The sequence below is a fragment of the Choloepus didactylus genome, chromosome 19 (genome assembly GCF_015220235.1).
Source record: "Choloepus didactylus isolate mChoDid1 chromosome 19, mChoDid1.pri, whole genome shotgun sequence".
NCBI classification, from domain to species: Eukaryota; Metazoa; Chordata; class Mammalia; order Pilosa; family Megalonychidae; genus Choloepus; species Choloepus didactylus.
In genome coordinates, this window is record NC_051325.1 from 514,875 (window position 1) to 537,067 (window position 22,193).

The following is a 22,193-nucleotide window of genomic DNA, read 5'->3' on the forward strand; positions in this document are numbered from 1 at the left end:
TAGTGGGTTGGCTAAAACTAGAGATCTCCCTTCCTGAGATTTAAAAGACCTCTTCCTTAAAAAGTATGTACTGGCTTTGTCTCCTACTCTGTCATCCCTCAGGCACCTTGGTTTGCTGGCCCAGACTCTGCCCCTTGAGTTTGATGTCCATCAGCACCAACCTGGCAGCTGGGTCCTGATCAAGTCATGAAAGGAGTCCAGAATTCAACCAGCCTGGGAGGGACCTTATCAACTTTTGTTAACAACTGGAACAGCAGTGTGGAGGGCAGAGAAAGGCTGGACTCACTACAACCGAGTAGAGGGGTCAGTATCTGAACTGGATGATAAGTACCCAGCAACTCTGCCCAAATCTTGGAAAATAACTCCAATCTCAGATCCCTTAAGGGTCACTCTAAAAAGACAATAGCTAGGAGGGAATATTGGAAAAGGTGAGGGGTGCGTCAATCCCTGTGTCTCCATACCACTTGGTCAGGTGCTTTAGAAAACTGAAAAATGGGCAGCTTAAAGCTCAGACTAGGCATGGGGAGAATTGTTAGCCATAATTTTCCTGGTTTGGAATGCAATGTGCCCTGTCAAACTAGTAATAAATATAACCAAGGGCTTAGAGTTTCAAACAGTGCAGTTTGACACGTCAGGTAGTGGACTATGGGAATTTGGAGTACCAGCAGTGGCTGAGTGGGAAGGATAAATATCTATGCCCAGAGCCAGTAAGGAATGTTTTCAGCTGAGTCTCCCCTTGCTTCTCTTGGGCTGATGTATGGTGGACTACCCAATACAAGGGATGGACTGTAGATAGGAGTTGGATCCACTGAACCCACTGGAAATTAAAGGATAAAATAACCTTTTATAAAGGTAACACCCCACCAAATTGCAGGAATCTTCAATGCAACCCAGTAGTAATAACTATTAAAGGAGTTGATAAATGACCCAATACCAGTGGGGGAGTTGATGGGGTATATGGCATAGGGGTAGAGGTTAGTGGTAGAGCTTCTCTGGGGAGATTTCATCTATGAGTCCTTTCCCCTCCATTAAACTTGTCATTAACAACGTTCTCTCCAGTTAGCCCTTCAGTAATTCTTTAGGGGGCAAGGTAATTAGAATAATCAAAGCAGTAAACTTAAAGCAAACCATAAAAATAAAAACAGGGTACAAGGATGCAAATGCCTGGGTAGAATGGGTTAAATATACAGTCCAGAGCCTAAACAGAAGTAACTCCTATGCTTGTGGAACAGGCTGACCCACTGCTTGGATTGTGCCCTTTCCCTTTAATATAGAAAAGTACAAGAAGGAGTTCAAGTGCGTGGTGCTCCTTTTCCAGAATACTGCTCCTGGTGAAAATTGCAGTATATTTTCCTCCCTTTTTCCTCCAATCAGGAGAGGAAACACCAAGGCCAGGCTAGCTCCTCACTTTGGTCAAGGAAATGACTCTGCCTGTCTCTCTGGATGGGGTGAGGGGCTCCAGGATCTCGGAACCATGGCCTCATGTACCCAAGTATGGGATGTGACTAAGGATAGTACTTGCAGTTTCCCTAGTTTAACCATACCCTGAGCAGACCTTTGGTGGTACTGTGGAAAGGGCATCCTCCAACCAGTATTACCTGAAAAGTGGAAAGTGACCTGTGCTCTTGTTCAATTGGCCAGCCTATTCACCCTGGCATTTGAGAAAGGGGAGGAAGTGAAAACCTGAAAGAAAAGGGAGAAAAGAAGTTTACCTGGTTCTTTTGACAATCAAATCTATTTAGACAGTATAGGAGTTCCATGGGGAATCCCAGATGAATTTAAGGCTAAAAATCAGGTAGCTACAGGCTTTGAGTCATTTTTTTTCTGGTGAGTCATGATTAATAAGAATGTAGACTGGATTAATTACATATAACCAACAAAAATTTATCAATTACACCAAGGATGCAGTTAAGGGCATCACAAAGCAGCAAGATGCTACTAGCCAAATGGCATGGGAAAATAGAATAGCCATAGACATGATGCTTACTAAAAAAGGAGGCATTTATGTAATGATTGGTGGTAGTTGTATATTTATCCCAAATAATACAGCACCCAATGGAGCCATCACTAAAGCTTTGCAAGGTCTAACAGAGAACTCAGGTAATAATAACCCCCTTTCTGGGTGGTTAAAAAGTTGGTTTGGAAAGTAGAAAGGGGTGATGTCCATTTTAACCTCTCTTATTGTAGCTGAAGTACTCACAGCAGTTGGGTGCTACATCATCCCATGCATACAGGGATTGACTCAAAGATTTATTGAGATGGCCCTAACTAAACAAATGCCAGTTCAATACACGCAAAACAATTTGTACTCCCTCAAGGAGGATCTTTATGATGAGGAATGTGAGAAAGCTCTTCAGAGGTTTGAGAGACTAAAATGTGAAAGCTAAAAAGAGTTTAAAAGAAAAAGGGGGGGGGGAGTTGTGAGAATTAGATTAAGTTTAGCTTTCACACAGGGTGTGGGCAGCTGAAGGGTATGGCAGAGGGTCAAGAAGCCAAGATTTAATCGGTGGCTTGTCCCCCTGTTTATCCACCCACTATTTACTGTCCTTGCAAGGTGGAAACTCGGGGGTAGAATTTCCCAGAATAGCCTCATAACATGTTATCAAACTAGCCCAGACTGGCTCTAAAGAGGCCTGGGCATAACCATTATAGTCAGGGGTGGAGATTTGTTCCAAGGATTTCAAATGTTGCAAATTCATATGGGAAACTTATTTCAAATGTTTCCAATTTGCACAGGCTGCATGTTTCAAATTTGCACAGGCTAGTTAGGCTTGTTGAATAGAATGTAACCTCCGAAGTATCAGCCACTGCAGAAACAGGGGAGGGACTTGCAGTTAGGCATAGGGAATAAATGCTGCTCATTCTATTGTTCTGTGTGCCAACCCCCCACATTTTGGTTGAGCACCCATTCTTGCAAGATTGTGAATAAATTCTTTTCTTCTCCACAATCAGGTGAGCATTTATTCCTTTTAGGAATAGTGCTTGTTTCTCACAGCAGGTACCTTCTCTCTTTAAAGGCTCCCCAAGAAAATGCTGGTTGTCCCTAAGTCATGCAGTTGCAATTTTCAATGTATAAGCATACTATAACTTTAATATCAATATTTCTCCTATTACTTGTAGAGTGAGCAACCCTCTCCTCAGAGGAAGGGAAAAAGTAGCCAGAAGCAAGACTGAGGAACAAGTAGCAGAACTGATGGGCTGGAGATTGGAAATAATATCTCTTCATCCTTAAATTACGATGTTGTTTGAGCACCCATATTAGGTTTGGAATTAAATAATCAAAATGTCACTGAGTTGCCACATTGCCCACTAAAAATATTAGTCTGATTAAGACAGTGTCAGGGAAGACTTATCTGAGAGACGTGGGAACCCTGAGCAAGACATTGGAAATCCAAAGACTCAGGGTATGGAGGACAACTGAACCCCTTGAAGAAACTCAGCCATTTAAGTGAGCCTTCAGATAAGAGGGAGTTTTAGTAGTTTCCAGCTATGATCACAAATACTAAAAATGTCTCATTTTAAATAATGCAAATTTATTTGCTCATGGTTTTTGGGCCAGAAGTGCAATATTTAGATATCCGCAAGGCAGTTATTTCTCACTGGAGACCATAGCATGAAATCCAGGGGCTGAATGCCACTAATCATTGGTACTTGGATTTTCCATCACATGGCAATGTTCATGTCAGTGCCTTCTCCTTTCTCTTCTGGGTTCCATTGACTTCCATCTAACTTATCTTCCACATGGCTCTTTATAAGGCTCTATTAATAGAATTTACAATACCAGAAAGCTACAAAACATTCAGGTGGGCCATACTTTAAACTTAACATTTTCAACAGGTCCAATTTACAATTTGTTCACCCCCAGAGGAATGGATTAAAAACTCATTTTTTTGTGGAGTACATAATTCAAACTACCACAGTGTTGCACACCCCTGGGTTTTTGTATTGAACTCAAATGTTGAAACTAAGCTTCTAAATTTGATGGACACACTGAATTCAATGGTGACCTCATCAAATGAGAGTGTGTGCCAGGCAAACTGTGGGAAGATCTTGGTCTGGTATTGACAGGAATCAAGGGACTAAAGGAGAGTACTTTAAACATGAGAATGGAAAGTGCCAAGAAAGAACTTGAAGTTGTACAGTACAAGATAAGTAGCCCTGGCATTCACTGGAGTATTGTAATGACTGAAAACCAACAAAATTAAAGATGTTTAAAGTTCATCCTTTGGCTATCCAACACTCAGCAGTACCGAGTAGAATAAACCATGTCCCAATAGCTTACATCCTCTCAAAATATAGACCATCACCAACTAAATTCTGGTCTAATGCCATATAATAGTTATTTTTATATATATAATAATTTTTTTCAGAATTTTGTTCAATATATATATTGCCTCAACTAAATGTTTAAGTGATTACATTTTTGAGATCTTTATCTTCCTGTTAAGTGGCATTACATTTTCCATGTTGTATCCCAGACCATCATGATCAGCTGCATTGCATTTTGTGTTTCTTCATGGAAGTCCTGGCCCTCATGCAAGTAGGGTGAATGGTGTTCTTTCCTAATATTCAAGAACCAGAGATTGCTATTATAATACCCTTTGTGAGAAAATGCTACCTTCCTTACTAACAGAATTTAAGATACCATTATGTATTACTTACAATTTTGAATACTTCACAAATTTAACTTTTTAAATCTCTATGAATTAGATTCTGTTACATCCCACCCCCACCCTACCCCCCAAATGGAGGATAAGGGCAATTAAACAATTTGTTCCAAGGACATTCAGCTAATCAGTGGCTGAACTGGGTTTTTGCCAAGTATTGTCCCAGGGTTCAAGTTATTTAACATATACCACACTGCTAAGATCATACACAGCACACACCTTTGGCTAGGTGGAGACATGTGGTCTCCAACTCTGTCTGTCAGAACCAATTTGTTCTGTTTCAAGCCCACTCCTGATAGGTGAGGAAACAGGGTGGATTGAGAGACAGTAATTCCTTGCAGTGGTGGATATCAGTATAATGAAGGATGGGTCTTCCCTAAGAAAAGGGGCTGTTGGACCTGGCCCAACTCCAGCTCTTGATTAGTGAATTTGGAGTGCTAGACTCCAGTTCTGAGAACAGCTACTGTTTTAGCCAGCCCAATACAGCAAACAGCTTGAAGCTTCCATTTCAAATCTGCCCCTGGCATGGGAGGAAGCAGGGTTCACTGAAAGAGTAACTTCTCTGAGTGGTGGGGAGAAGTTTGCTGAGGAGAAGTTCCTCCCTGGGAAAGGGATGGGGCAGTGACAGTCTCCAACTCAGGTTTTTGATCAGTGAATACAGTGTACTTTATTCCAGCTCCAAGAGAACAGCTACAGTTTTAACCAACCTAGGGCAGTAAATAGCTAGAAGCCTCTGTTTCATCCCTTCACCTGGCATGGGTGGAAGTGGGGCTGATTGAGAGACAAAGTAACTTCTCATGTTTGAAGGGGTTGCTGAAGTGCAGGTCACCAAGAAAAGGTTGGTGGCAGCAAGGCCCAGAACATTTTGTGGCTGTTTATTTGGTAACTCAGATCCCAGGGTATGACAGTGGTATGACATATTTAAAATTCTGAAGGAGAAAAATTGCCATACAAGAATTCTTTATCCAGCAAAGCTCTCCTTCAAATTTGAGGGACAGCTTAAAGTTTTCACAAACAAGTGCTGAGAGAAATTGTGAATGAGACACTGGCCTTATAAGAAATATTAAATGGAGTCCTACCAGCTGAGAAAAAAAGAAAGAAGAGGGAGGTCTGGAGAAGGACAGAGAACTAAAGAGTTTTAGTAAGGGTATGTTAGGAAGTAGAGCAAAAAAATACATCTGATGAATAAAAACCAAAGGATATTATGGCTGATTCAAGAACTGCTTCACACTAATAACATCAAATGTGAATGGATTAAACTCTGCAATTAAAATATATAGATTGGCAGAATGGATTAAAAAATATGAACCATAATTATGTTGCTTACAAGAGACTCATCTTACACCCAGAGACACAAAGAAATTGACAGTGAAAGGATGGAAAAAATATTCCATGCAACCTATAACCAAAAGAAAGCAGGGGTAGCAATATTAATCTCAGATAAAATAGACTTTAAATGCAAGGATGTCATAAGGGACAAAGAAGGACACTATATACCAATAAAAGGGACAATTCAAGAAGAAATAACAATCATAAATGCCTATGCACACAATCAAGATGCCCCAAAGTACATGAGACAAACATTAACAAAACTGAAGGAAGCAATAAATATTTCCACAATAATCATGGAGACTTGAATTCATCACTGTCTCCTATAGACAGACCAACCAGACAGAGGGCCAATAAGGATATTGAGAACCTAAACAATGTGATAAATGAATTTGACTTAACAGACCTATTTAGAGCATTATATCCAAAATCACAAGGCTACACATTTTTCTCTAGTGTTCATGGAACTTTCTCCAGGATAGATCATATACTGGGACATAAAAGAAGCCTCAACAAATTTAAAAAGATTGAAATTTTTCAAAGCATATTCTCTGATTACAATGAAATACAACTAGAAGTCAATAACCACCAAAGATTTAGAACATTCACAAATATCTGGAGGTTAAGCAGCACACTCCCAAACAATCACTGAGTTAAAGAGGAAATAGCAAGGGAAATTGCTAAATATCTAAAGATGAATGAAAATGAGAGCACAACATATCAAAACTTATGGGATGCAGCAAAGGCAGTACTGAAGGAGGGATTTATAGTTCTGAATACATACACTAAAAAGGAAGAGCTAAAATGAAAGAACTAATAGATTTTTCCAGTTTGAAACACAACCTAGGAGCAAGCAGATGCCAGCCACATGCCTTCAGAGCTAATATAGATTTTCCAGCCATCCTTCAGTGAAAATGCTCTATGGTTGATGCCTGAACTTGGACACTTTATGGCCTTGACTGTAACTTTGTAACCAAATAAGCCCCCTTTATAAAAGCCAATCCATTTCTGGTGTTTTGCAAAATGACACCATTAGCAAACTGGAACAGATTTTGGTACCAGAGAAGTGGGGTGCTGCTGAGTTTGCAAATAGCCAACATGTTGGAATGGCTTTTTAAATGAATAAGGGGAAGCTTGTGGAAGAATTGTGCAGATCTTGATAGACAAGGCCTAAATTGCTTTGAAGAGACTCTTTGTGGAAATATGTACTCTGAAGATACTTCTGATGAGGCCTTGAGCAGAAATGATGAATGTGTCATCACCCTTGTTTTCAAGTGGCAGAGAATTTGGCAAAATTCTATCCTGGTGTCAGCTGGAAGGCAGAAATTAAAAGTGAAGAGCTGGGATACTCAGCTGAGGAGATCTCCAGACTATGTGTGGAGGATGTAGCCTGGCTTCTACTTGCAGTTTATAGTAAAATGTGACAGGACAGAGATAAACAGAAATGAACTCTTGGGTACAAAGAAACAAAAAATTGATGGTTTAGAAGATTCTGGGCCTCCAGAAAGTGAAACTCCAGAGGCTACAGCCTTGTGTATTTAACCAAACATGGAACCTGATCGCCATTTCAGTACAGTCCAGGATTGGAGATGGAGTTACCCAGAAAGGATTGGTGGAAACTCTTGATGTCTGACAGTTTTGACCACCATGTGCTTCATACCAAGCCAATGAGATTTTTGAAAGAACTGTATAGCCAGAGCCATGGCGAGTCTGGACTGGAGGGGCCAGAGGAACAAAGTGAAGGAAAAATGTCTTCAAAGACAGAGTCATGGAGATTGAGGTCTGGAGTCAAGAGGTATCAGGCAGGGAGAGCAGAGCAGCCCAGGCATGTGGAAAGGGTGAGTTTGCCCTGGAGGGAGAGGGCAGGTCTTCTGCCTTGATGCTCAGGAAGAGTGCTGCCACCTCAGGCCCAAGAGAGGGTGGAATACATGCCCCGGGGATTGAAGAGATCCTGGCCACCACCTCACTGTTCAGAGAGGGGAGAGCCTTTGCCCTGGAGAGGCAGAGTCCAGGTGGCATCCTGATGTTTGAGGAGGGTGGGGCTGAGAAGAAGGTGGTCTCCCCAACATGTGGATTTGTTGAAGCACTCACCCCAGCATTTGGAGAAAAAAAGGCTGCTTGAAGGCCCTTGGAAAATATGGGACTGCTGCTCTCTCAAGCCTCAAGGATACAACATCATTCAATAAATGACTCAGATTTTGAAATCTAGTGGTTTGTCCTGCAGGTTTTAGGAATTATTTTGGTCCCTTAAACCATTTTCTTTACTCTTTCTCCTTATGGCAATGAGAATGTTTATCCTATGGCTGTCCCTCCTTTGTATATTGGAAACAGATAACTTGTTCTAAGTTTCACAGGTCCAGAGCCAGAGGGGAATTTTGCTTTTGGACGGACTACACCTGTGACTGATTTTTATGAGATCTTGTACTTACATATTGTTACTGAAATGATTTAAGTTTTTGAGATACTGTGATGGGATGAATATATTTTATATTTGGAAAGAATGTGATTTCCTGGGGTCCAGGAGGTGGAATGTGCGAGTTTTTATGTATTATGCCCCCTAGAAAAAGCCATATTCTTTGATGCAATATTGGGGCAGACGTATTAGCGTTGATTAAGTTGGAGCCTTTGATTTAGGTTGTATCCATGGAGATGTGACCCACCTAACTGTAAGTGTTAATTCTGGTTAGATAATTTCCATGGAGGTTTGGCCCCACCCATTCATTGTGGGCCTTGTTTAGTTTACTAGAGCCCTATATAAGAGCTCAGACAGGAGCTCAGAGCTTTAGCCAAGAGAGAGCAACTGACAGTGATATTTTGAAGAAGAACTGCAGCTACAAGAGTACAAAACACCTCAAGAGCAACATTTTGGAGAACCCCAATTTGAAACACAACCTAGGAGCAAGCAGACACCAGCCACATGCCTTCTGAGTTAACAGAGGTTTTCTGGACACCAATGGCCATTCTTCAGTGAAGGTACCCTATGGTTGATGCCTTACCTTGGGCACTTTATGGCCATAAGACTGTAACTTTGTAACCAAATAAACCCCCTTTATAAAAGCCAATCCATTTTTGGTGTTTTGTAAAATGGCAGCATTAGCAAACCAGAACATGGATCAATAGGGGAACTTAGAAAATGAACATGAAACTAATTCTAAACCAAGTAGAAAAAAAGAAATAATAAGGACTAAAGCAGAAATAAATGATATAGAGAACAAAAAGCAATAGAATAAGTAAAGCCAAAATTTGGTAAGGACTAAAGCAGAAATAAATGATATAGAGAACAAAAAACAATAGAGTAAGTAAAGCCAAAATTTGGTTCTTTGAGATCAACAAGATTGGCAAACCCTTAGCTAGACTGACAAAGTCAAAAAGAGAAAAGACCCAAATAAACAAAATAATAATTGACAGGTGACACAATACTACAGATCCAGAAAAATTTTTAAACAAATCATGAGGATACTATGAACAACTGTATGCCAAAATTTAAATAATATAAGGGAAATAGACAATTTTCTGGAAACACATGAAAAACCTACAATGGACCAGAGAAGAAATAGATGATGTCAACAAACCAATCACAAGCAAAGGGATCCAATAAGTAATCAAAAAGCTTCCCACAAATAAAAGCCCAGGACCAGATGGCTATCCAGGGGAATTCTACAAAATATTCCAAAAAGAACTGACAAACCTTCCTTAAAATCTTTCAAAAAATTGAAAATGGAAGACTACCTACCTCATTTTATGAAGCTAACATCACTCTAATACCAAAACCAGGTACAGATGCTACAAGAAAGGCAAGAAAGGCAAACCACAGGCCAAAATTCTCAACAAAATACTTGCAAATCGAATCCAAAGACATGTTAAAAAAATCATACACTATGATGAAGTGGGGTTCGATCCAGGCATGCAAGGATGGATCAACATGAGAAAATCAATGTAATACAACACATTAACAAATCAAAAGTGAAAAATCAAGTGATAATCTCAATAGATGCTGAAAAAGCATTTGAAATAATCCAGCATACTTTTTTGATAGATACACTTTAAAGGGTAGACATTGAAGGAAACATCCTCAATATGATAAAGGGCATATATGAAAAATCCACAGCCAACACAGTACTGAATGGTGATGGACAGAAAGCCTCTCTAAGATCAGGAACAAGACAAGGATGCCCACTGTCACCACTGTTATTCAACATTGTGCTAGAAGTGCTAGCCAGAGCAATCCAGCAAGACAAAGAAATAAAAGGCATCCAAATTGGAAAGGAAGAAGTAAAACTGTCATTATTTGCACATGATATGATCTTATATATGGAAAACCCTGAGAAAATGATGACACAGCTATTTGAGCTAATAAACAAATTTAACAACATAGTGGGATACAATATTAATGCACATAAGTCAGTAATGTTTGTATACACTAGAAATGACCTAATTGAAGAGACACTCAAGAAAAAGATTCCATTCTCAATAGCAACTAAAAATCCAAGTACATAGGGCTAAGCTTAACCAAGGATGTAACGGACCTATATATAGAATACTACATAACTTAGGACCTAAAATGATGGAAAATATTCCATGTTCATGGATAGGAAGGCTAAATGTTATTAAGATGTCAATTCTACCCAAATTCATCTACAGATCAATGCAATTCCAATCAAAATTCAAACAACCTACTTTGCAGGTTTGGAAAAGACAGTTATCAAATTTATTTGGAAGAGAAAGGTGACTCAAATTGCTAAAAACATTCTAAAAAAGAAAAATGAAGTGGGAGGACTTACACTTCCTGACTTTCAAGTTTACTATAAAGCCACAGCATGGTATTGGCACAAAGGTAGAAATATTGATCAATGGAATCAAACTGATAATTTGGAAATATACCCTCAGATCTACATTTGGCTGATCTTTAATCAGTCCCCCCAAACCCTCTGAACTTGGACATAAGAGTCTCTTCAACAAAAGAGGCTATGACTACTGGATATCCATATCCAAAAGAATGAAAGAGGACTCCTATCTCACACCATCCACAAAAATTAACTCAAAATGCATCAGAGACCTAAATATAAGAGACCATTCCATAAAACTCATAGAACATAATGTAGGAAAACATGTTGAAGACTTTGTATTAGGAGGTCACTTCTTAGACCTTACACACAAAACAATGAAAATAAAATAGTTAAAGCAATGAAAATAAAATAGTTAAATGGGAACTCCTCAAAATTAAAAACTTCTGTACTTGAAAGGAATTTGTCAAAAAGTTGAAGAGGTAGCCAACTCAATGGGAAAAATTATTTGGAAACCCTGTATCTGTAAAAAACTGATATCTTGCATATATAAAGAAAGCCTACAACTCAATGACAATAGTACAAACAACCCAATTATAAAATGGGCAAAAAATGTGAAATGGCATTTCTCTGAAGAGGAGATACAAATGGCTAAAAACACATGAAAGAATTTTCAGCTTCACTAGCTATTAGAAAAATGCAAACTAAGACCACAGTGAGATACCATCTCACACCAATTAGAATGGCTGCCATTAAACAGGACACTACAAATGCTGGAGAGGATGTGGAGAAATTGGAACTCATTAATTGTTGGTGGAACTGTATAATATTTCAGCCACTCTGGAAGTCAGTCTGGCAGTTCCCTAGAAGACTAGATATAGAGTTACCTTTTGATCCAGTGATTACACTTCTCAGCATATACCTGGAAGATCTGAAAGCAGTGACATGAAAAGATATCTGCATGCCAATGTTCATAGCAGCATTATTCACAATTGCCAAGAGATGGAAACAACCCAAATGTCCTTCAACAGATGAGTGGATAAATAAAATGTGTTATATACACATGATTGAATACTATGTGGCTGTAAGAAGGAACGATGTCATGAAACATGACAAAATGAATGAGTCTTGAAGACATAATGCTGAGTGAAATAAGCCAGGCACAAAAAGAAATATGCTACTACTAATGTGAACATTAAAAAATGTAAAACAAATGGTTTATAATTTAGAATGTAGGGGGAACTAGTGATAGAGAGCAATTAAGGAAGGAGGAATGATAACTCAATAAGAACAGATAAGCTATCGTGGGTAAATTTAACATTCTGGGAATACCCAGGAATGACTGTGGTCTGTTAATTTCTGATGGGTATGGTAGGAACAAGTTCACAGAAATGTTGCTATATTAGGTTATTTCTTGGGGTAGAGCAGGAACATGTTGGAAGTAAAGTAGTTATCTTAGTTTAGTTGTCTTTTTCTTACTTCCTTCTTATGGTTTGTTTGAAATTTTTTTTATGGTATGTTTTTTTAATTTTTAAAAAATGTTTTTATATAGTTGATTAAAAAAAACAATGAAAAAAATATGCAGAGCCCCCTTGAGCTGGTGGAGAATGCAGGGGTGTTGGGCTTCCCCACCTCGATGGTTGCTGATGTGCTCACAGACATAGAGGACTGGTGGTTTGATGGGCTGAGCCCTCTACCAAAGGTCTTGCCCTTGGAAAGACTTGCTGCAGAGGAGAGGCTAGACCTCCCTATAATTGTGCCTAAGAGGCTCATCCCAAATGCCTCTTTGTTGCTCAGACATGGCCCTCTCTCTCTAGCTAAGCCAACTTGGCAGATTAAATCACTGCCCTCCCCCTACATGGAATCTGACACCCAGGGGAATGAATCTCCCTGGCAACGTGGAATTTGACTCCCATGGAGGAAGTCGTGGGATGGAGAGCATCTTCTTGACCAAAAAGGGGTTTGAAAGGAAATGAAATAAGCTTCAGTGGCAGAGAGATTCTTAAAGGAGCTGAGAGGTCACCCTGGTGTATACTCTTATGCACAGTATAGATAACCCTTTTTAGGTTCTAATGAATTGGAATAGCTAGCAGTAAATACCTGAAACTATCAAACTGCAACCCAGAACCCATGAATCTTGAAGATGATTGTATAAAAATGTAGCTTATGAGGGGTGACAATGTGATTGGGAAAGATGTATGGACCACACTCCCCTTTGTCTAGTTTATGGATGGATGAGTAGAAAAGGGGAAGAAAAAGAAAAGGCACCCAGTGTTCTTTTTTACTTTAATTGTTCTTTTTCACTTTAATTTTTATTCTCATTATTTTTGTGTGTGTGGTAAGGAAAATGTCAAAAATTAATTTTGGTGATGAATGCACAACTATATAGTGGTATGTAAGCAATTGAATGTATGCTTTGTTTTGTATGACTGCATGGTATGTGAATATATCTCAATTAAATGAATAAAAAAATAAGTAGTTATAGAGAAAATTTAAAAGAGTGCTATGGGTTACAGTTCCAAAATTTTGTGTATTTGCTTTTAGCTGTTCTGATACCCCAGAGGCTAGCAAGAAATATGAATATAATGATTCAGTAGTCATATTGATTTGCTCAATCCTATCTTCTCTGTTACAACTCCTCCCTCTCATTTGATCCTTCCCCCAATCTTCAAGGATATTTGGGTAATGACCATTCTAACTTCATCATGTTGAAAACATGTGTCAACATTATGGAGTAGGGGAATGCAGCCATATGATGTTCTTGGAGAGACTGTTGTTTCTTGGGTTTCAGGGGTTATCTGGCATAGGCACAATCTGGAGGCTTTAAGTTTCTGAAAAATCAATCTAGTGAGTGAAACTTGTATAGAGCCTTAGAGAGAGAGAGCCGGGGCATTCTTTAAGGTTCTCAGAATTACTTATGGTTGGAGCTTGGCATACCATGGCAACTTGCAATGTCTAGCTGAAGCTTGTCCAAGAGTAACCTGCAGAATTGCCTCTTGACTTTTTTTGAAATCTCTTAGCCATTAATACCTTATTTTATTAAATTTCTTTTCCCCCTTTTGGTCTGGAAGGCATTATCTATCCCATGGTGTCAGGTTCAGGCTCATCACTGGGAGTCATGTTCCCTGATGCCAGGGAGACTTACAGCCCTGGAGGTCATGTCCCACATAGGGGGATGTAATGAGTTTACTTGCAGAGTTGGGCTTAGAGAGACAGGGCACATCTGAGCAACAAAAGAGGTTCTCTGAAAGTGACTTTTAGTCATAATTGTATGTAGGCTTAACTTCTCCTTTACAGAAATGTTTCATGAAAACAAGCCTCAATATCAAGGGCTTGGCCTGTTAACTTGGAAGTCTCTAATGCTTAAGAAAAGTATTAGGAATTTCTCATGTGGGGAAATTTAATAGTTCCTGATTTTTCTCATTCCCTCAAGGGACTTTGCCTATACTTTTTTATCTGCCCAACATACCATGGAATGAATCATGGCATACAGAATTACAAGGTCTCATTCCCTATTCTAGGCTTCATGTATTTAGGTTGTTTAAATGAACTAGCCAGACATGTTAAGTTAGATTTTGTGCTACATTAATATAAAGTTTTGGACCAAATAAACATCTCTCCCTTTGGTCTCAGACAGAAGGTGAAATTTTAAAATACAGACAATATCATCCCTTACACTGTATTCTGATTTACATTAGTCTCAACCAGATCAGCTTCATTCTTATCTCTTATTGAAGTCTGATCTCTTTTTCAGCTTCTTTAACAGTTGCTGTATGGAGTAATGCTGACTTTCAGGGCTGCAGAACTCTAACTCAGAGTCTTAGGTGTCAGACATGTATCTAAAGTTCCATGGAAATGTCAGATTATACCCATAGAACACAGTATCTCAGAATTTAGAAATAACACTTAAAGTTCAGGAATAAACATGACTGCTGTAAGAACTTACAATCTAGGTACTAATTTTCTTATAAATATTTTTAAGTGGTACCATACAGTTTTGGCCTTTTGTTTCTGGCATATTTTTATGCAATTTTATTGAGATATATTCACACACCATATTATCCATCCAGAGTATACTCTTGAGTGGCTCCCTGTGAAATGACATAGTTGTGTATTTACCACCAGAATTAATTTCAAACATTTTCATTACTCCCCCCAAAATAAAAATAACAATAAAATAAAAATAGAAGGGAAGACCCAAAACTTCACACAACCCTCATCTACCAATTATTTATGTACTTTTTACTTTATTTTATTACTCATCTGCCCATACAGTGGATAAAAGGAGTGTCAATCATAAGATTTTCCCCATCACATGGTCAAATAATGAAAGTGGTATGCAGTCATTGAGAATCAGGGCTACTGCATTACAATTCAACAGTTTCATATACTTCCTTCTAGCTATTCTAATACACTAGACACTGAAAAGGAATATCTGTATGATGCATAAGAGTAACCTCCAGAATGACTTCTTGACTCTGTTTGAAATCCCTTAACCACTGAAACTTTATTTTGTTACATTTCTATTCCCCCTTTTGGTCAAGAAATCATTCTCAATCCCATGATGCCAGGACCAAGCTCATCCCTGGGAGTCATGTTCCACATTGTCAGGGAGACTCAAATCCATGGGAGTCGTGTCCCACATGGTGGGGGTGAGGGTAGTGAGCTAATTTGCAGAGTTGGCTTAGAGATACAAGCAACATTTGAGCACCAAAAGTGATTTTCTGGGTGTGACTCTTAAGCATGGTTATAAGTAGCCTTAGTTATACCATTGTAGAGATATTTTTCAAAAGGGCGAGCATCTAGATAAAAGGGCTTTGACTACCAAATTGGGAAACCTGATTTTTTAAGAGAATAGCAGGAATTCCCCAGGTGGGAAAGTTTAATAGTTCCTCCTTTTTTTCTGGTCCCTGAAGGGGACTTTTCAAATACTTTTTCTTAATTTCCTGCCCAAAATATTCTGGGATGTATTGGGGTATTACGTTAGCCTGTATAGAATAACAAGAACTCATTCTCTATTCTAGGTTCTGTGTAATTATGATGTTTAAACAAACTTACCAGACAGGCTAAATTACTATGCTACAGAAAGTATAAATTTTGTACCAAATTAATCTATCCTCCTTTGGTATCACACAGAAGCTGTAATTTTAAAATACAGTGAACATCATCCTTTATCCTGTATTCTAATTTACCTTAGTCCTATCCCAGTCCACTTCATTCCAAATCTCTAATTGTAGTCTGATCTCTTTTTCAGCTTAAGAGTTGCTGTGCAGAGTAATACTAACTTACAGAGCTGACTGAACTCTAAATCTGAGTCTCAGGTGTCACACAGATACCCAACTTTCTAGAAAACTACCAGGCTATACACGAAGATCACAGCATCTCAGAATTTAGAAATAGTTATAATTCAGGAATAGATTGACAGCTGTAAGAGCTTACAATCTAGGAACATTTACAGTAAAACTTTTTGAACATTCTGTACTCCCTGGGTAACCTATACTCTCAAACTCAATTCTCAGCATTTTCTCATAGTTAGTTTATGTTAGTGATGCCTTACAATATTTGTCCTTTAATTCTTGGCTTATTTCACTCAACATAGTGTCCCCATGATTCATTCACATAGTTGCATGCCTTACAACAGTCCTTCTTGCAACCACTCAATATTCTGTTTCATGTTTACAGCTCAGTTTGCCCCTCCCTTTTTCCATAAGTGTACCCTTAGGCCACCTCCATTCACTGCCAATCATGAATAGCTCCACCATAAACATCAGTGTGAAAATATCTGTTTCCCTGCTTTCAGTTCTTCCAAGTATGCACCACATAATAGAGTTGCAGGAGCATCTGGAAGCCCTACTCCCAGCCTCCTGTGGAACCACCACACTGTCCTCCAGAGGGGCTGCACCATTCTACTTCCCTAACAACAGTGAATAGGTATATCTGTCTCCACATTTTCTCCAGCATTTTTATCTGTTTATTTTTTTTTATCTCACACCTACTTGAATGGCCATTATAAAAAATACAGAAAACTGCATGTGCTGGAGGGGATGTGGAGAAAGAGGAACACTCATTTACTGTTGTTGGGAATGTAGAATGGTGCAACTCTTCTGGTAGGCAATTTGGCAATTCCTCAGAAAGCTTAGTATATAATGAACATATTATCCAGCAATCCATTACTAGGTGTACACTCAGAGGAACTGAAGGCAGGGATACAAGCAAACATTTTTGCTGGCTTATTTTGATCAACATAATGTCCTGAAGGTTCATTCACCTCATTACATGAGACAACTTCATTCCTTTCTGTAGCCACAGAATATTCCATCATATGTATACATCACAATGCAGACTTCTGCTCCTCGGTTGATATATCCTTCAGCCACCTCCATCCATTGTCTATTGTGAATAAGCCACCACAAACATCAGTGTGAAAATGTCTTTTCAAATCCTGCTTTCAGTTCTGAGTATATTCTGGTAACAGGGTTGCCTAATCATTGGCTACCCTATGCTTAGCCTCCTTTTGATCCATTGCAGTACTCTCCAGAGGGGCTGAACAATTATGCCATCCTACCAACATTGAATAGGTATACCTCTCTGTCCACATTTTCTCTAAGGCTTGACTCTTTCTGTTTATCTATTTGTTTTGAAACTGCAGAATGTGTTGAGATATATTCACATAGAATATGTTCGACCAAACAATGCCTCATAGTATCCTCTCTTAGTTTTACAATCATCAGCACTCTCAATTTTAGACAATTTTCATTGCTCCAAAGAGGAAAATAACATATAGACACACCCATACCCAAAAGAAAACCCCAAATACCCCATAACTCTTATCATCCCCCCAATTACTCTTCATATTGTTGTGGTACTAGTGAGGTATTCCTGTTAAATATAGTCCATAGCTTGCAATTGGTGGTTTTTTTTACAAGTATCATACCTTTGAAGTAGTTCATGCAAGAACTTATTTATAATTATGGTGCTAATTGGTGAGATACATGATTTTAAACAGCCCCTTTCAATCATATTCATCTTAAATATGGAACTAAACTTGTAACCCCATAAATGAACTACCATCACCTCTATCCATTCCCATACATTTAAGTTCAAACTCGTTACAAAATCTGTGCATATTGGGCAGCGGTACCCACTACTACAGCTTCTGCCTATCTCTGGGTCCAGTATATTTTGCATTTTAAGAGTCTGACTAGGGGGTTCATATTAGTGAAGTGATACAGTATCTATCCTTTTGTGTCTGGCTTACCTCACTCAGCATTCTGCCCTCAAGGTTCATTTATGCTATCATGATCCGGGACCTCATTCCTTCTTACTGCTGCATTCAATTCCATCATGTGTATATACCACAGTTTGTTTATCCACTCATCTGTTGATGGATACTTGGATTGTTTCCATCTTTTGACAATTGTGAATAATGCTGCTATTAACATCGGTGTGGAAATGTCTGTTAGTGTCATGGCTTTCAGATCTTCTGAGTGTACACCCAATACTAGAATTGCTGGGTCATAGGGTAACTCAATATTTAGTTTCCTGAGGAACTGCCCAACTGTCTTCCAGCATCTGAACCATTATACATCCCCCCAAATTGAAGATAAATATTCCAATTTCTCTACATCTTCTCCAACATTTGTAGTTTCCTGTTTGTGTAATGGCAGCCGTTCTAATAGGTGTGAGATGATATCCCATTGTAGATTTTTTCCTGTTTTATACATTTTTATTGAGATATATTCACAGACCATACAATCCTCAAAAGCGTACAGTTGTTCACAGTATCATCATAGTTGTGCCTTCATCACAATTGGTTTTTAACATTTTCATTACTCCAAAAATAAGAATAAAAATAAAAATAAAAGTAAAAAAAGAACACCCAAAACATCTCATACTCCATTTTCCCCCTATTATTATTTTGCTTTTTGTCCTCTTTTCTACTCATTTGTCCATACACTGGATAAAGGGTGTATGAGCCACAAGATTTTCACAATCACACAGTCACACCATATAAGCTGTATAGTTACATGATCATCTTCAGGAATCAAGGATACTGGGTTGCATTTCAACAGTTGCAGGTATTTCCTTCTAGCTATTTTAGTACACTAAAAACCAAAAAGGGATATCTACATAATGCATAAGAAAAACCTCCAGAGTGACCTCTCAACTCCATTTGGGATCTCTCAGCCACTGAAACTATATTTTGTTTAATATCTCTTTCCTCTTTTGGGCAGGAAGGCTTTCTCAATCGCATGATGTCAGGCTTATCCCAGGTGTATGTCCCACATTGCCAGGGAGATTTCCACTCCTGGGAGTCTTGTCCCATGTAGGGGGCAGGTTAGTGAGTTTACCTGCCTAGTGGGCTTAGAGAGAAAAAGACGACATGCGAGCAAAAAGAGGTTCTCTGGGGGTGACTCAGACACCATCATAAGTAGGCTTAGCCTCTCCTTTGCAGAAACAAGTTTCTTAAGGGCAATCCCCAAGATCGAGGACATGGTCTACTACAATGGTAGTCATCAGTGCTTATGAGAATATCAGGAATTCCCCAAGTGGGGAAGTTTAATGTTTCCACATTTTTCCTCAGGCCCTCAAGGGGGCTTTGCAAATACTTTTTATTCTCTTCTCAAATTACTCTGGGATGTATCTGGTTTTCATGTTAACCTGTAAAAACCAACCAGATCTCACCCACTTTTCAAAGTTCCATGTAATTATGACCATACAGGTTAAATTATATAGCATGCTACTTAAAGTATAGATTTTGCACCAAATAAAAATCTCCTCCTTTGGTCTCACACAGAAGTTGAGGTTTTAAAACAGTCAATATCATCCTTTTCCCTTTAGTCTGGTTTACCTTAATTCTAATGAAGTCCATTTTTTTTCATATCTCTAATTTAAGTCTGATCTCTTTTTCAGATTTTTTTAAACATTTGCTGTATTGGATGATGCTGGCATTCATAGCTGCTATACTGTGGCACTAGGTCTCAGGTGTCACACAGATACCTGAAGTTACAGGGGCCAACCAGGTTATACACAAATAGCTCAGCATCTCACAATTTAGAGATAACCATTATAGCTCATTAATAGATTTGACTGCTGTAAGAACTTAAAATCTAGGAACCTTTACCAGAAGCCTTCCCTTGATAACCTATGCTCTCAGATTCAATTCTCATAGTTTTCACATTATGGTTAGTCTATATTACTGAGGTGTTATAGTGTTTGTCTTTTGATTTTGGCTTATTTCACTCAACATAATGTTCTCAAGGTCTATTCACATAGATGTACACCTCACAACTTCATTTCTTCTTGCTGCTGCTTGGTATTCCATTGTATGTATACACCACAGTAAACCATTCTGTTTATTGGTCAATGTACCCTTAGGCTACCTCCATCCATTGTGAATTGTGAATATGGCTGCCATAAGTACCAGTGTGCAATGTCCACTCTTATCCCTGCTCTCAGTTCTTCCAAGTATATACCAAATAACTGGGTTAAAGGATCATACGGCAACCCCATGGTGAGGTTCTTGTTGAACCACCATACTGCCTTTCAGGTGGAGTGCACAATTCTACTTCCCTACCAACAGGGAACAGGTACATCCCTCTCCACATTTTCTCCAGCACTTGTATTCATCTGTTTATTTTTAACAGTTTTATTCACATACCATACAATCCACCCTAACTAAACAATGATTCCCAGTATAATCACATAATTATGTATTCCCACCACAATGTATATGAGGAAATTTCCATCTCTTCCCCAAAGAGGAAAAGGAGAAAAAATTAATAAAATAAGAAAAGTAGAAGAGTAAACACAAAATACAATGAAAAGGTCAGACAACATAACCACCATCAAGAATCCCATATCACTCCCTTATATCCCTCTCTTATAGACATTTAGCTTTGGTATATTGCCTTTGTTACAGTTGATGAAAGCATCTTACAGTATCACCATTAACTATAGACTCTAGTTTTCATTGATTGTATTTTCCCCTATACCATGTAATTTTCAACACATTGCAGTTGTTGACATTCATTTGTTCTCCATCATTTAGAAACATTCTTATATTTCTACATTAAATCTAGGTTTTGCTAAGTTATACAATCCCAGTCCTTATCTTCTATCTTTCCTTCTGCTGTTATACATGTCCTTAACCTTCCTCTTTCAACAGTACATACACTTGTCTTTGTTCAGAGTACTTACAATATTGTGTTACCATCACATACTATTATCCTATCCATTCCAATTCTGGATCTGTACAATCTACGAACCTTGTGTAATCCTTCAGCATCAAATGCCCAATCCCTAACCTCTTTCTATCTTCTGATAACCTGTGTTCTCAGCTCTCAAATTTCCCTTATCAATTTCATTTCATGTTAGAGTATACAGTATCATTTTCTTTCTGGCTAATTTCACTCAACTTAATGTCTACTGTCTACCATTTTGTCTTTTGGATTTTATATGTTTATCTTATTATGTTTTTATTTTTTCCTCACTGATAGGAATTTTTTTAAAAATTTTAACCCTTTATTTCTACACTCTTCACCATGCCTCTCTCTCCTGTTTTTTCCTATCTGACTGTAGTGCTCCCTTCAGTATTTCTTTTAGAGCTGGTATCTTGTTCAGAAAATACTTTAAACTCTCCCTCATTTTTGAAGGACAGATTTGCTGGATATAGAATTCTTGGTTGGCAGTTTTCTCTTTCAGTATCTTAGATACATCATACCATTATCTTCTTGCCTCCTTGGTTTCTACTGAGAAATCTGCGCATAGTCTTATTGAGCTTCCTTTGTATGTGATGGATCACATTTCTCTTGTGCTTTCAGAATTCTCTCTTTGTCTTTGATATTTGATAATCTGATTATTGAGTGTCTTGAGGTTGGACTACTTGGATCTATTCTGTTTGGGGTATGCTGCACTTCTTGGATCTGTAATTTTATCTTTCATAACAGATGGGAAATTTTCAGTGATTATTTCCTCCATTATTCTTTCTGCTTGTTTTCCCTTTTATTCTCCTTTGGGACACTCATTATGCATTTATTCAAGTGCTTCATGTTGTCATTCAATTCCCTGAGACCTTGCTCATATTTTTCCATTCTTTTCTCTATCTGTTCTTTTGTGTATAGGATTTCAGATGTTTTGTCCTCAAGTTCATGAATTTACTTTCCTCTATCTCTTCATATCTTTTTATGTCTCCATTGTGTTTTTCATCTCCTCTATTGTGCCTTCCCCAAAAGTTCTGCCAATTGTTTTTTATGAAATTTTATTGAGATACAATCACATAACATACAATGATTCAAAGTATACAGTTTTTCACAGTATCGTCATGTAGTTGTGCTTCATCACCACAATCAAACTTTGAACATTTTCACTACTCCACAAAACAAAATGGAAATTAAAATAAAAAATATCTGAA

At 38.3% G+C, this 22,193-nt stretch overlaps 1 protein-coding gene across 10 annotated transcripts in view; it reads left to right on the plus strand.

Moving 5' to 3' along the window:
* Positions 1–22,193, plus strand: part of LOC119515369 (zinc finger protein 596-like) — a 104,909-nt gene that overhangs the window by 73,383 nt on the left and 9,333 nt on the right. For 6 of the 10 annotated variants that reach the window (XR_005213011.1, XR_005213010.1, XR_005213012.1 and 3 more), the window contains one exon: positions 103–303. The exons of the other annotated variants lie outside the window; for them this stretch is intronic. The gene's annotated coding sequence lies outside the window, so the exon portion shown is untranslated. The remainder of the gene's footprint in view (positions 1–102; positions 304–22,193) is intronic. 10 annotated transcript variants of the gene reach the window in all.